Below are 17,435 nucleotides of genomic sequence, written 5' to 3' on the forward strand. Positions count from 1 at the left end.
TCTGGAAAGTGCCATAATATCAAGCTATCCATGGGAGAATATGTATTGACTAGCCCAATGCTTTCCATTCCAATGGGAGGTGCTGATGTTGTACTAGGAGTCCAATGGCTACAATCCTTGGGTACAATAGCTTTTAATTTTCAAGAACTTTTCATGAAATTTTCTGTGGAAGGAAAGGAAGTTGAATTAAGGGGTATTGCAGGGAAACCAGGAAAGATAATCAGCTCTAATGGCATGACAAAGCTTCTAAAAAAGGAGCAAAGAGGTGTAATTGCACAATTATGTTCGCTAGATGTTTCCACATTGGAATCATCTATTTCTCCAGATCTCCAAAAAGTCCTGGACAATCATTCCAAGGTATTTGAGACTCCCAAAGGTCTCCCACCTATGCGTGATCATGATCATGCTATTCATCTGATTCCAGGAAGTGTTCCTCCAAACATCAGGCCGTACAGATATCCCTATGTCCAAAAAAGTGAAATTGAACGTATGGTTGCAGAAATGCTAGAGGCTGGTATAATTCAACCGAGTCAAAGTTCTTTCTCAGCTCCAGTAGTATTGGTGCACAAGAAGGATGGATCATGGCGCATGTGTCCAGATTATAGGGAGCTCAACAAGCTCACTATTAAAGATAAGTTCCCCATTCCTGTCATTGATGAATTACTGGATGAATTGCATGGATCAATTTACTTCACCAAGTTGGATCTTCGTTCGGGATATCATCAAATCAGAATGAAGATTGAAGACATTCCGAAAACGGCATTTAGAACTCATGAGGGTCATTATGAATTTTTGGTCATGCCTTTTGGCCTTACCAATGCACCTTCAACATTTCAAGGTTTGATGAATTCAATTTTCAAACCATTCCTTAGAAAATTTGTGTTAGTATTTTTTGATGATATACTAATCTACAGCAAGTCTTGGAAGGATCATGTTGAACATGTTGACAGGGTGCTACAACTATTGGAGGAGAAACAATTATATGCAAAAAGATCCAAATGTTTCTTTGGAGTCCAGGAGGTGGAATATTTGGGTCATATTGTATCTCATGAAGGAGTTAAGGTAGACCCTAGCAAAATTAAAGCCATTAAGGAATGGAAAATCCCCACATCCATAAAGCATCTGCGAGGATTTCTTGGGTTGACAGGGTATTATCGCAAGTTTGTTAAGAATTATGGGAGAATAGCAGCACCTCTAACAACATTATTGAAGAAAGATTCATTTTCATGGACTCCGGAAGCAACAAAGGCCTTTGAACATCTTAAAGAGGCAATGTGCCAAGCACCGGTCTTAGCTACACCGGACTTCACAAAAACCTTTATTGTGGAATGTGATGCTTCAGGAAATGGAATTGGTGCTGTTCTAATGCAAGATGAAAGACCCATTGCTTTTGAAAGTCGTCCAATCAAGGGAAAGTTTTTAAGCAAAGCTATTTATGAGAAGGAAATGTTGGCAATACTCCATGCACTTAAGAAATGGCGACCCTACCTAATGGGAAGACACTTCAAGGTAAAAACGGATCATGATAGCCTTAAATACTTTTTAGAACAAAGATTATCCTCTGAAGAGCAACAAAAGTGGGTCACAAAGATGTTGGGTTATGACTTTGAAATCATCTACAAAAAAGGGAAGCAAAATGTGGTGGCAGATGCACTCTCAAGAAAGGATGAGGATGTGGAAGCATTGTTGTGTGCCATTTCTATTATCCAACCAGATTGGATAAACGAAGCAAGGGAGGAATGGAAGAATGACGAAGAAGTGTGGGCACTTATTCGAAAGCTACAACAAGATTCCAGTACTTCTGATACATTTAGCTGGCAAAATGATTCGTTATGGTACAAAGATCGCTTATACCTCTGTAAGAATTCCCAGCTAAAACAAAAGATTCTTATGGAATTGCACACTTCTCCCTTAGGAGGGCACTCAGGATTTTTAAAAACTTACCACAGGGTTAAGAAGGAATTTTTTTGGGATGGCCTTAAATCAGATATTCAAAAGTTTGTGGCGGAATGTTTGGTTTGCCAACAAAATAAAGTTGAAACAATTAAGACACCGGGTCTATTACAACCTTTATCCATTCCAAGCCAACGTTGGGAGGAGGTTTCAATGGATTTTATCACAGGTTTACCCAAGTCTGAGGGAAAGAGTGTCATCATGGTGGTAGTTGACAGACTTACCAAGTATGCACACTTTTGTGCATTATCACATCCATTTAAAGCCAGTACAGTTTCTACTGCATTTATGGAAACAGTTCAAAAGCTACATGGAAACCCAAAGATTATTGTAAGTGACAGAGATCCCATTTTCACTGGAAATTTTTGGACAGAATTATTTTCTTGTCTTGGTACTCAGTTAGCTCATAGCTCATCTTATCATCCTCAATCTGATGGGCAAACTGAGATAGTAAACAAATGTTTGGAAGGATATCTTCGTTGCTTTGTATCTGATAAACAGACACAATGGGTCAAATGGTTGCCTCTGGCTGAATGGTGGTATAACACTTCCTTCCATACAGCAACAAAAATGACCCCATTTATGGCACTTTATGGGTATCAACCACCATCCATCACATCATATTTAAGAGAAAATTCTAAGGTTCAGGCAGTGGAACATCACATCGAACATCAACAACAAGTCCTCCAACTCTTAAAGGATAACCTCGTGTTGGCACAAAATAGAATGAAACAACAGGCAGATCAACATCGCAGTGAAAGAAGTTTTGATGTAGGTGATTGGGTATTCCTACGGCTACAACCATATAAGCAAATGTCCCTAAAGCAAGCTAAGAAGGATAATAAATTATCACCAAAGTATTATGGTCCGTACAAGGTGTTGCAAAAGATTGGTACTATGGCATACAAATTGGAGCTTCCTGCAGCTTCTCGATTGCACCCAGTTTTCCATGTTTCATGTTTAAAGAAGGTTATAGGCGACAAGCTCCCAGTTCAAACAATATTGCCAGAACTTGACGAGGAAGGAAAAATTATATTGGAACCGGAAGCAGTCACAGAAACAAGAACTCGACAGCTACGAAATCGATCAATTTCAGAGTATCTTATCAAGTGGAAGAACTTATCCGCTGAAGATTCCACATGGGAGGATGAGAATTTTATGCAGAAGTATCCAGAACTACTCAAGCGTTGAGGACAACACTTTTTTGAAGGAGAGGGGCATGTTGGGTCCCTATAATACTAGTGATTACCCCATTACTATTGTAGTTATACCCCTTATTTATATTGTTGTGCCCCTATTACCCCCATATTATTATTTCTGTGCCCCATAGAATCCCTCTATTGTTATTTTTGTGGCTTTATATTATTATTGTTAGGTCGGCTGGATTATATTGTGACTCCTTAGACTCCTATATATAGAAAGGAGGTTTTGTCATTTGTATCATCCAAGAATTGTTCATTTATGTAATGTAAATGAGGTTGCCCCCTCGAAGAGGTTGAATTCTAAGGCGTTGATCTATCTTTTCTATCTTTTCTTGAGCTGGTTTCATAACAGCACCCCTTGAGATAAGAAGTAGGGGAAGGCAGAAGTTGACCATATACTGCTTCATAGGGAGTCATTTTGGTGGTGGCATGATAGTTGGTGTTATACCATCATTCAGCCAGAGGTAACCACTGTACCCAAAGGTGTTGCTTTTCTGAAGTGAGACACCGAAGGTAGGTTTCTAGACATTTGTTGACGGCTTCGGTTTGACCATCTGTTTGCGGATGATAGGAAGTACTGAGTTTTAGTTGAGTGCCTTGTATCCTGAAGAGTTCCTGCCAAAATTTACTGGTGAAGATCGGGTCGCGATCGGACACAATAGAAGTGGGCATGCCATGCAATTTGAAGATCTGATCCATGAAAGATTGAGTGACCAAAGTTGGTGTAAACGGGTGGGGTAGGGCGCAGAAATGAGCATACTTCGATAGTCGGTCCACAACCACCATGATGACTGACTTGTTCCCTGACTTTGGAAGACCTGTAATGAAATCCATAGAAACCTCCGTCCAAATTGATGTCGGAATGGGCAATGGTTGTAATGTGCCTGGTGTGTTGACGGTTTCCCCTTTGTGGCGTTGACAGACATCGCATTCTGCTACGAAAGTAAGGATGTCCTTTTTCACGCCTGTCCAAAAAAATGATCTTCTGGTGCGAGCATACGTCTTTTGAAAGCCCGAATGTCCTGCAATGGGAGATGAGTGCAATTCTACCAAAATGCAACTTTTGAGGGTGGATGTTGGTGATATTACGACTCTGTCCTTGTATCAATACTGCAGTCGCCAAATCCTCAAAATGTTAATGCGGCCAAAAGCCCTGCGAAAATTATACCCCGGTATAGGAACCCTTCACAACGACTCCGATCTAGTGGATCTGAGAGATCTTAATGGTGGATCTAATAGCTCTGGGCGGCGGAACAGACTGCTTCTGCGGATCTGATGGATCTAATAGATCGGAATGGCTGATCTGCGAACTCGAGACTGTGGGACTGATGTCTACTGCTGCTGCACCCCTTTGCACAAGCGGATCTAGAAGAGATGATGTGTGATCCACCGATAGAAAAGGGAACTATGGTCTTGAGGAGTGTCAGGTGCTACAGATCGCAATATACATAAGGGTCTAGCAGTAGTACTCAGGCCAATGTTTCAGGGCTCTAACTAAGGAGGATCGACCGTACCCTTAGCCGTACAACTCGACTACCCTATCGTACGGGCGAGTAATCTCTCCGAGTGTTGTTCTCGGTGTATTGTAGCCACAAGACGGCCGACGGTTTATCTATGGCGAGGTTTCAAGGGAGCCTAGGGGGCTTCCGATATAACCATAGGGTACGTGGAAGACAGTCTGTGCGTGGTTCTGTCTAATGCACTACTACTCGAAGGGGTACCCACAGGGGTTACTAGGGAGTCCAACAGACGTGACCACCTCTTGTATTTCCTGCATGCATGCCTCCCTAAATCCACAGGTTTATGCGCTCAACGACAGATCCCGTGGTTTAAAGATGCCGGAACACGTCTCTAGCCAAAAAAAAAATTTGCTAAGAAATGGAGATCCCACCGGCCCTGGAAAGTGCTTTGATACCACTTGTTATGCTCTTAACCTGCAAAATGATACCCAAATACAGAATATGTGAAGAAAAGATACCCAGAACACAGAATAACAATGATTTTATTATTCAGAGAGTAATGTTCACTTGCCTCTTCGAGGGGGCAACCTCCAATATAGCAGAGCTCGATTACAAAATAAGACACGATGCTCCTCACAGGGAGTCTCTATCCTTTATATATGACTCATACATGCAATACCACGAATCAATACCGTGGGTTTTATTAATACCATCTATCTAATACTACGGCCCATTTGCAACTAACTGTGGTCCTGTCATTAATTGCGGGTTAACCACTTACAAATATTAATATGGGCTTTATTGACTCTTGACTATGACTTGATACCATTACATAAATAAGGGGGTTAGGGTGGGACCCTAACAATTGCACTCATCACCCACTACAGGACATTCAGGCTTTCAGAAGACGTATGCTCGCACTAGAAGATCATTTTTTTGCACAGGCATGAAAAAGGACATCCTTACTTTTGTAGCGGAATGCGATATCTGTTAGTGCCACAAAGGGGAGACAGTCAAAGCACCAGGCACATTACAACCATTGCCCATCCCGACATCAATATGGACGGAGGTTTCTATGGATTTCATTACAGGTCTTCCAAAGTCAAGAAACAAGTCAGTCATCATGGTGGTTGTGGACCGACTTTCTAAGTATGCTCATTTTTGTGCCCTACCCCACCATTTTACACCAACTTTGGTTGCTCAATCTTTCATGGATCAGATCTTCAAATTGCATGGCATGCCCACTTCTATTATGTCTGATTGTGACCCGATCTTCACCAGTAATTTTTGGCAGGAACTCTTTAGGTTACAAGGCACCCAACTAAAACTCAGTACTTCCTTTCATCCACAAATAGATGGTCAAACTGAAGCCATCAACAAATGTCTGGAAACCTACCTTAGGTGTTTCACTTCAGAAAAGCAACATCTTTGGGTACAGTGGTTACCTCTAACTCAATGGTGGTATAACACCAACTATCATGCCACCACCAAAGTGACTCCCTATGAAGCAGTTTACGGTAAACTCCCTCCTTCCCCTACGTCTTATATCAAGGGGTGTTAAAAGGTACAAGCAGTGGATCAACTCCTACAAAACCGCACAACCATTCTCGCCCATCTTAGAGAGAATCTTCATCAAGATCAAAACCGCATGAAGCAATAGGTAGATCAGCATCGCTTAGAGCACCAATTTCAAGAAGGGGATCAGGTATTTTTGAGGCTGCAACCATATAAGAAAACACTCAAAGACAAGGGTTGTCAGAAACTATCTCCAAAATTCTACGCACCATATCAAGTACTTCAGTGCATTAGAGAAGTGGCCTACAAGCTAGCTTTGCCACCCACTGCAAAAATCCATCCAGTTTTCCATGTCTCATGCCTCAAGAAAGTGATTGGGAACAATTGTAGAATTCAAACTAGTCTACCTAAATTGGATGAAGAAGGGTCAATCTGGCTCCAACCTAAATAGGTCCTAGACACATGAGAACGGCACCTGCGTGGTCGCATGATCAAGGAAGTCCTCATTAAGTGGAAAGACACCTCTCCGGAAGATGCAACCTAGGAACTAACCACTATTCTTCAGCAGTTTCCGCAGCTTCAGCATTGAGGACAAGGCTATTCTTAAGGGGGAGGGCATGTTAGGGTCCCACCCTAACCCCCTTATTTATGTAGTAGGATCGAGTCCTAGTTATAGTTAAGTAAAGAGTCAATAAAGCCCATATTAATAATTGTAAGCGGTTAACCTGCACTTAATGACGGGACCACAGTTAATTGAAAATGGGCCATGGTATTAGATAGATGGTATTAATAAGAACCATGGTATTGCATGTATGAGTCATATATAAAGGATATAGACTCCTTGCGAGGAGCATCGTGTCTTATTTTGTAATTGAGCTCTGCTCTATTGGAGGTTGTCCCCTCAAAGAGGTAAGTGAACATTGCTTTCTGAATAATAAAATACTTGCTATTGTTTCTCACTATTCTATGTTCTGGGTATATTTCTTCGCATATTCTATATTCTGGTATCGTCTTGCAGGTTAAGAGCATAATAGATGTCTTGCATGACTTGCTCAAGCCATTTTGTCTCACATTGGTACATGTGCAAATTGTATGTAACATCTTGTCAAGTGGAAGTTCAAGTGTCGATAGTTGGATGTAACATTCATAGAGTAGATGAAGAGTCATGAGGGTAGATGAACTATCATAAAGGGGAATGTGAAGGGTCACCCCACCCTTTGCTATAAATAGAACCTCATAACTCATTGTAAAGGCTTTTGGTCAGCCAAGCTTCCAATAGGACTATCTTAGAGAAAGCTTGGACAATATTGTAATGAGCCTTGGCTTTGCCACTGCGCAGAGCTAGTATATCTCTTTGGAGGAGTAGGCGGCTGTGACTGTAATGTTCCACTGTCGGAACTAGTGGTTGGTCATGGATGTATTGTATGACTAGAACTTACACTTCTTAATATAACAAAGCCAACACATTTCATGCATATGTTGTATTGTATTCCAGTTATCTTGTTTACTCTAAATGATATATGTATTTGTTTTCTTACGCATGTATGTATGGATTATTCTGTATAAGTATGTATGAATCTTAGCGAAATGTGATGATTGGTTTAACCATCACTTTAGATTGTTAGCTAACTTTCTTTCCAGTTTGTGATGCATCTTTGCTTGTGTGTTCCCTTCCAAGTTGTGTGCTATCACAGCTTTCCAAGGGGTGAACTCACCCCACTCTTCATGTGTTAGAACCATTCTTGTAACTTCCTTGACTTAATGCACCTGTCACACCCTTGCTACCAACAGGGAAATCTTACTTTCCTCTGTGCGAAACCATGGTCAAGGTGATACCGTACAACCGACTACTAGGACTCCTACACCAAATGGTCTGAGGTCTAATTGGGACTTTCTACCGAGGATATCCCTTGACATGTTGGCGGTTCCAGCAACATCAACATTTAAGAGAAAAAAAATTTGGCGTAAATCACATGGTAATACATTTGTTGACGCGTAAATCACATGGTAATCCCAGGGGTCCACCTACCCTTCGTTCAAGGGACCACTAATAAGATCAATAGGATTCTCTAGAAGCATAATGTTCCCTCGACCTTCAGCCCCCTTAACACCATTCGTAAGTCCCTCCATTCAGTGAAGGATCCTATCGACCCTAAGGACATGAAGGGTGTTTATGTTATTCCTTGTTCCTGTGGGACCCCCTATATTGGTGAAACTAAACGCCCTATTAATCAAAGGATTAATGAGCACGTAGTTAACCTAAAACATAGGAGAACCAAGTCTTCCACACTTGCAGAGCATGCGGAGAAGACCAAACATCATGTGTGTATTGAGGAGGCCAATGTTATTGCTAAAGTTGCACAGTTCCATCACCGAAAATTTAGGGAAGCCATTGAGATCGAAAGAAGACCAAGTAATCTCAATAGGGATGATGGTTGGAAGATTAGCAATTGCTGGATTCTGGCCCTCTCTTCCTAATCATTTCTTCCCCTTCCTCCCCTCCCTCTATTTATAGTTGGTTATAATTTTCTTATATTAATATTTTCTTAACCTACTCTCTTTAGCCTTAATACTTTGATCCTCTTTAGGAATCTCCCTTGATTTCTTATTTTTGAGTGATTATCCTTTCCTTGACTATATATACTCTTATAGCTAAGTTAAACAACTTTACTAATAAATCCATATAATTTAGTTACCTTCAATAATAATACTATTATTATAACACTATTATAGTAATAATAATAATACAATAAATCCTTATTATTACTAATTTCCCTAGTTACCCTAACCATTAATTATTAGAATAATACTTCAACATGAATATAATAGTATCTATTATTACCTCACTAGTCGAATATATATAGTATAACAATAATTAATAATATTTTTGTTAATATTAAATACTTTCAATTACTAATATCCCTAGATCTATTGATACTCTGACCCATTAAATAACATTTCTATTAAATTTATTGATTAGTTACCTTGCCATTATTAATAAATTAACCTTATTATTATAATAATATTTTATGAATTATTATCATATCCTCTTGATTAATAACTGTTAATTTTCCTAGTTCCATTATTTTAAGTTATCATTTTTATCAATTTTATAAATATTCCCCAGTAGTATCTGGGTATTAAAATAATATTTTTAACATATTAATTATTCAATTTGAATAGTCAAGTCTAGTCGTTTCTTGGTCAAAATATTAGCCATTTTTTTTTCCAGTATGATCTATTATAGTCATTATTCTAGCCGTTGGAAGATCTGCTCTCCCTATTTAATTCTGTAGCCATGATCTGATTATTCAACTTGTCCTGACGATGAACCACACTCGTTGGTTCGAAACGCGTTGACAAATGTATTACCATGTGATTTACGCCGAAATTTTTTTCTCTTAAACTCGATATGGATCACAGAAGCCTCAATTCAACTAACGTCAACATTTCTAGTGCTAGAAGGAGGGATAGAAGACAAGTTGTGTCCTCTCATCATGTTTTGAACCTTTTCACATCTCTCAGGGAGTCTGGCACTCTCAACCCTCCATGATGTTTTTCACATGCCGAACCTTTCCACATCATGAGGGAGATTTTTTATCTCTTGTCTACATACAAGTATGGTGGTGAAGGTGAAGTGGCCTAGCCTGTGTTATCACATGACTTCCTTTCCATTCTTGATGAGGAAGATGGATGTTCTAACGAGCAAGCCAGTCTTTTGCTTGCATACACACTTTATGAATCCTCACATTGATGGCTATGCAGCCTACCAGCTGACAGCGTGCACTCACTTGAGCACTAATGTGATCTCATTGAAGATACTTTCCATCATTTTGATCCAGAACATATTGACCATTAGCAGTGCTTCTGTGTTTTGCAGTTTCAAGCTCCGAAGAGCTAGATGAAGTTTCAATATCTCATTGACAGATTTGAGTATTGCCTTATTAAATCCATCAATCCCAAGAAGAAGTATGAGCCCAAACCTCACTCAGCATACTTCAGTGATGGAGATGCACAATCACAGATGGATACGGTCACTGTCACAAGTGACTATCTGCCATCCCCTCATCAAACAACTCCACCACTACAGAGTGATGCGGGAGAATAGGCACACACATCAGTTCAACTGTCACATCTTCCTAGCATCACTTCACTTAATTTTCGCACAGATTTGGTTGTGAGTCCATCGAGTTGTCATATGCATTTTGTACCACAACCTCCATCTTCATACTCGGATGATCCTCCAGATGATACTATCTTGTGTTCTTCCATTTCAGACTCTACACTTGTTGTGAACGAGGATCAAGCCATTGACAGAGTTGGTGTTGCACAACCAACATGTGTTGTCATTCATGAAGAGTATGACTGGGAGCTTGAGTATCAACACTCGGTGAAGGATGACTCCCTTCTATCTGAGCCCCCTCCGTTATTTCCTGACATATTTGGTGAACCTTCCATCCATGATTTCACATGTGTATCTTCATCTATGGATGCATCCATTGTTGATCACTTGCAAGACATACCAGATTTTAGTCCATCATCTGACAATGGAGAGGATAAATTATTCATTGAAAATCCACTTGAATTTTCATCTGCCTTTTTCAGAAGCACAGAGGATGAATTTGTCTACTTCTCATCTACCCCTCTATTTGATTTATTAGATCATGAGGATGCTGATGAAATCGTGATTTTTCTGGTCATAGCTATCGTGATCCATTTACTCTCATATTCGATCACGATGATGATTCTATTGCAATTGATTTTTCGAAGCCACCTATCTATGATGATCTATGTGACGACAAAGTCGAAACCCCACAGACTGTCGAGGCACTTCAGCCCAAGCTAATGGTTATGTCTAATCCTGAGGTTTGTTTCACTTCCGATCAGAAAATTGTTGAATCACCTGAGGCTCCTCATCATTCATCTGTATGCATTGAAGATCAATCTCACACAAAGATCATGCTTCCTCCACTCGAATTGCATGATCCCATCTCTCATGCATTGGAGGAATCTTACATTGCAAGCACACGTGCATGAGTCAAGTTGTCTTTGTTTCTTTCATTTGCTTGTATGTTACAGTCAAGAGTATATGTATGCTTCACAGCTGCATGTAGTGTTTCATAGCACTGTGACAAGTCCACGGAGCACATTTCATGTACTTGCACCGTACACTTTTAAACATGAATTGTGTTTCTCTTCATCGTTATATCTTTCTTGTTTTTTGGTTCACACAACTGGGTTGCTCCCAGACCAAGCCTTCACCAACATGGGTCAAGCCCAGTAGCTAGTAGAAATTGTACAAGGCCAGACACGCAGCCTGATGGGCTCAGAAATTGTACAATACTGTTAGACATGCTTCCTTGAGAAAATTGTGCAGTTTGACCCAAGACAGCTGCTCAGCCCAAAAATTGTGCAATCCTAGGAGACAGTCACCTGTTCCTCCCAAAAATTGCACAATCCCTCTGGGACAGTCATGTTGGGTATGGAATCCCCCCAAGGCATGTTTTGGGGCTCAAAGCCCAAGTTTTGACCCAATATTGTTGTAAAGACTTTGTGAATTGCGGGTGCGGGGCACGAAATGTATGATAGAGTCATAGGGTTGTCCGCCCTAGTTTTGTAATGTAATGGCAGCTGGATAGACCTACCCATGTTCTGTGGACCATGGAATTGTATAAGTAGAGCGAGGCTCTAATAAGAGAGGTAGTATAAGGGATTGGGTCGCAAGTGTAAAGTGTGTCTTTGGGTCATAGAGTAGGAGAAGGCTCTGCAGCTGAGTGTGCAAAGGCCTAGTAGTCCACAACTGAGTGCACAAATCCCTGCAGCTGAGTGCGCAGGGTGGAGTCGAGTTTTTAACCAAAGGGGGAATTAATAAAGAAAAGTTTAATATCAATTTGTGTATTTGTTCTTGGGTTAACGCATGTTTGATATAAATTTCAAATATAATTTTTATTTACTGCATGCACCTGTATGAATGGTTTATGTTGTTAAGTATAACTTAAAGCACGCAAGTAGGCTAAAATAATCAACTAACATTGGAATATCAGTAAGGACTTGGGTAATAACGTAGAAATGCAGTGTTTGGCCCCTGAGTAGGGCTACACAAAGGCAGTATATCAGGCTGCGAGGTATGTGAAAGTGCGCAAAATGACTTGAGCACAGGTTTGAACCGCGGACCACTTGAACTCATCAAACCTCTCCAGGGTGTAGAAAACTAGTTCTAACACCCTCCCATACTACTTCGGGTGAGACCTCAGTCCACACTTTGTGGACTATTGTTGAAAGGGCCAGTAGTACCAGGATTTGTTTGGCTAACTTAACTCTAAACCTGGGTTAAGCCCCAATAAGCCAACAAATGGTTTCCTTGCCAAGACTATGATCTGCATAAGAGATGTTTGATTTCGTATCGCTGAAATCTGAAAAAGAAAGGAATTGAAGAGTGGTTGGACAGAAATATTCACGAGTTCGCGGTGTAGGAAAATAGGAATCTGCGGTTATCAAAGGAAGAGTGGTTAGATTGCTACTTATATACAGAAATCCACAAAATTTTCTTTGCATCCTTCCCCTCTGAGCTGTACGAGTGGATCGCGAAGCTAGCAGACAGTTAAGGAAGGTGTAGGCTTGACAAAGCTATTGTGTGGACTCCAGAGTTTGTGCGCTGATTAGAAGCATTAGAAGATAAGATCATGCACGTTGTGGACCATTGGCTCGATTGAATTATAGGATGGTTTGTCACCGAGTTCACGGTAGATACTTTAGTTAGCTATAATGAGGCGGAACAACACTTCCTCAAAGGGCTGTGAGGTAAGTACGTTAAATCTTTGAACACTTGGATTAAGATGCTACTGTGTGAAAAATGGGTTATGTGAATAAATTGATGTTTGGGGCTACACGAAGTGGGAGGATCTACAAAAACGAAGGTAGCGCAGAATTAAAGACTAGTCCCTTGATTTCACCTCCACGGGAAAGTGAGGAGGAGCTCGCGAAAGTTTCACCAAGAAGTGTGATTAGTCTAATAAGGTAGCGAATTCCACGCATACCACCCCTGCCTACACCACCACCAATTTCACCTATTCACCCCCATCTTTGCCCACACCACCTCCGCCACCACCACAGTTTAATATAGTGAGTGTGATAAAGTTGCTGGTGTTCAAAGGAGTAGGGAATGAAGATCCGGACTAGTTTTGGTTCATGGTAAAGACTATATGGGAAGCGCAGGGCGTCACGGATGACAATATAAAGAAATCAACACTGGTTAGTGCCTTGCAAGAATGTGCACAGACTTGGTACATCAAGCATTCCAATGACAATCCAAATGCAGGGATCATAGATATCCAAGTTGTGATAAGCAGGGAATTTAGTAGGCCAAAATTAGAGACACAATCGATTATCGGATTTAAGGAAATCACGATTCTTCCAGGTGACACCACGCATTGTTTGTAGCATCGATAACGCCACATCTAAGGAACACACTGTCAAAGCAGAATCTGTCAACTCAGGCCGAGGCCTTGGAGATTACAATGAGGCTGCATGAGATCCTGATACAAGATCCTAACTTAGGAGTCCAACAGATCCACGCGCAGTTGAAAAACTTGTGCCTTTAGATGCATAGTTCGAAAAAAGATAGGACTGCTCGCCCAGAAGCACGAGAAGAGGTATGGTACGTAAAGTGCAATGGCTAGGGACATGGCAAGGACCATTGTCTAGTATTCGCAAACTACCTGGTGGGAGCAGGACCAATGCCATTGAGACCAGATGCACAAGCAGGACCTCGCATGACGTCTGTCTTATGGTGCGTGATTTTTCATATAGGAGGGAAGCATGTTATAGATAACTGCCATCTATTACAGAAGTATACACAAACGTCCTAGTAGTTGTTCTGTAATTTCTACAAGTTAGTAGGCCATGATGAGTGCACCTATAGAAGTTATGAACTGATGATGGATCGAACTCCTACCTACAGAGTTCAGACTGAAACACAGGCCCTCGATCAAAATGCAGGGATGGCGCACACTAGATTTTAGGGGCACGAAAGAGGTCGAGGTGGAATGGGACCAGGAAGAGGTCGTGGATAGCTGATCTATTACAATTGCAGAGGGCCAAGGCATTATCTCCGTGATTGTACAAACTTGATGAGACCATCATGCCTATATTGTACCCAGTTTGATCATGAGACGGAGGATTGTCCCACGCTGGATTCAGACAAGGAGATAGAGCGATGGCAGAACCAGTTACATGAGGTAACCACGCTCAACTACAACATGATTACAAGGTCCTTGTGCTACGTGAAAACAAAGGCAAGAGACCTACCTATGTATGATGGATTGACCGAGGTGGATGATTTCCTAAACAAATTTGAAAGCGAAGTACCGGAATAGCAGTGTTTCGACGCTTTGAAATGGGCACTGCGTACTACGCTCGTAAGATGGTGGGGTACACATCAAAGAAGTTTTGAGGACTGGCGCAAATGCAGAAAGATGATGCTCATGTGGTTTAGAGCCTTAGAGGTGGATGAAATCTAGGTATTACGAAAGAAACAGTCTGCACGCCCACCTCTCCAGATGGGTACAGGCATATGCTGCACAACTTGCACGAACGCGCACCGTCCTTATGATAGGAAATATGACCAAAAAGTAGGAGCGGGCAAGATGATGGTGTGAATGATGACTAGAAAGTATGGTAGGACCAAGTATGCAGAAGCATATTCACACAGAAGCTTTGGACAAAGTACGCGAAGCACTGAACACGGTCCACCATATGAAGCGAACTGACTGGAACCTACATGTACCAATGGTTCTATGGGCTTATAGGACCATGTCCAAAAACTTGACCGCAAGGGCACTTCTGAAGCTGAAGTATGAAGCAGAAGCTATAATCCCTATGGAGCCTGCAAAGCCTAGTCCGCGCATAGTAGCACCCGTAGATACGATGGTTCGTGAAGCCCAAAAATAAGAAATCACACAGCTGCAAGAAACTGAACGCATGGGACTTGAGGAAGAAATCCAATAGGGAAACCTTATACTCCACGAACTTGAAGAAGAAAGGGTACGATTAAGGAAGAAATGTGCTTTGATGGACGTGGAAGTCAAGAAGTTGGAGAATGATATCAAGGAATATTTTCTCACTGAAAAAACTAGGATGGTAAGGCAAGGTGCGTATGATCATGCTGACAAGTTTGAGAACTATCGCTATAAATTGATTAGTCTGATGCCTTGGCTTGGACCGCATATTGCTAAGCATAGTGACCAAGGTAGCACATTTCAAATGGTGAAGTGTGCGATGCTGACTGTAACAATACAAGGTGGGGATTCCTCAAGAACCATGACGAAGGACAGGATGGAACTCCACATGGGTAGTGGAGCCACCTGACTAACTAGGGGAAGGACAGTCTTGGCGCTCCAGGAAGTTGGAAGGGAGTGTGTGACTATAAACTATTCTACCTGGGAGTTGCGTGATATTAGAGATGCGCACTGAAGCAGAGAGTCACAAGGTCCTCGACCGCACACGGAGGGTTGCGCTGCCGTGCGGGTTGGCCAGAAAGTGACCGTTGAAGTCACTATTCACGATGGGATGCTCGACTTGAGGCCAAATTGAGCAGGCGGTGGGCATTTAAGACGTGATTTATGGGTGAGATTTGGGAAAATCTGCCACTAAGGGAGCATTAATGAACTAGATTTGGGAGGAACGATCTAATTCGAATACAAAAAGTGCTTAAAAAACGAAGGGTTGCCCAGCAAATGACTCTTGGTCATTTGCAAATTGAGCGATTGAACAGAGCCCTGAGTATTATGAGCCAAGCATTGATTGAGACCCTGAATTCACGAGTGACAAATTGCAGCACAACTACAATGATAACAACTAAGGATGGTCTGGGAATAGAAGAGGTAACCGCCAGCGAGGCTGCATAGGCCCTAACCATGGAGGATGTTCTAGAAGGTGCTGGGTTTGTGGCAGAGATACCCAAATCACCGCGTACACCAAGACCCAAGAAGGATAAACAAGAATCGACTCCTGTATGCGTGTCCCCGTGGAACCCGCTGCACAGCAAACTGTCGATGGAAGACAAGGGTAAAGTTTTCACCATCGAAACAGATGAAGAAGAAGAAGATTTATAGGCCCTCACCATCACAAAGGAAGAAAACGAAGGCATGGAGGTGGATATTCAATCTATGAACTCTGCGACAAAATTGCCCGCCTATCCCCCTGCAAAAATGGAAGGCCAAAGTGCCCAAGGACCTGGACGAGACCAAGAGTTACCTTTATCCAAAATGGATTTTGGATAGACTCCTAAGTCTAAGTGTTCCTCACAGAGGAAAATGAAAGTCCAAGGAAGTTCCTAGAAATAGCCCCATGGCAGAGATCTTTTCATTCTAAATCTACTACAACTTGAATGGGCAAAAATGGACTTAGGATACAGAAGTTATCGTAGAAAGAAGATGTCGTTTGTTCTTTGGGAAAAGACGAAAAATCCCCTAAAAATGGAAAAAAACAATTATAAAGGGAAATTTCATTGGAGATGGTCTAAGAGGCGGACTTAAGCGGAGGCAGAAGAGACCCCGATTGTTGATCCCCGACATATCGGGTCGGAGGCAGGCACATACACATGACATAAGGTAAGGGCCTCGGACCGATGCAATATTACAATCGCCGATATCAGTGGATCGGCATCGGCGATGGCATGAGACAAGGGACGGACCCCCGGGCTAATGCGACTTGTGATTGCGATATATCGCATCGTAGCGATGTAAAAGGGGTGATATACATGCGACTAGTGATTAGCAAAAGCTAGACCTGATGGGTTTTATAAACACAACTTTATAAAATTTGAGTTTTGGTAAAAGGGATTTCCTGTGTATAAGCTTGTTTAAGTATAAAAACCAAAATACAAAGGAAAGACGCCCGAAGCGATAAAGCGGACCTGAAGGGGAATTATAGGCATGATTTATAAAATTTGAGTTTCGTAAGCAGGATTTTAGGTGGGCCTCAAACGGTAAATGGTATTGGGCCGGCTCCGCCCAATCCCATACAATGAACGATGCGTGGCTAGTGGAGGAGAGAGGAAAACTGCCTTTTCGGGGCGGGTAACCTCCATACCCTTAAGCCGCTCGAAATCGCGTATTGACCGTTGGATCGGGGATCCCATAGATCGACGGTGGGGCTTGCGATAGCAGTCAAAGGTGGACCTGATGTGATTATGGGGTGGATGTGATAAATTTTGAAGTCCGCTAGAAAGTGTTCTGTCGGGTTTTTCACGTATTTCCCGTGTATTTTGGATTTTACCCAAAACTCTTATGCGATGCGATATGCT

The sequence above is a fragment of the Pinus tabuliformis genome, chromosome 8 (assembly GCF_031772625.1).
Source record: "Pinus tabuliformis cultivar Carrire ecotype Pingquan chromosome 8, CPIR1, whole genome shotgun sequence".
In the NCBI taxonomy this organism is placed as follows: domain Eukaryota; kingdom Viridiplantae; phylum Streptophyta; class Pinopsida; order Pinales; family Pinaceae; genus Pinus; species Pinus tabuliformis.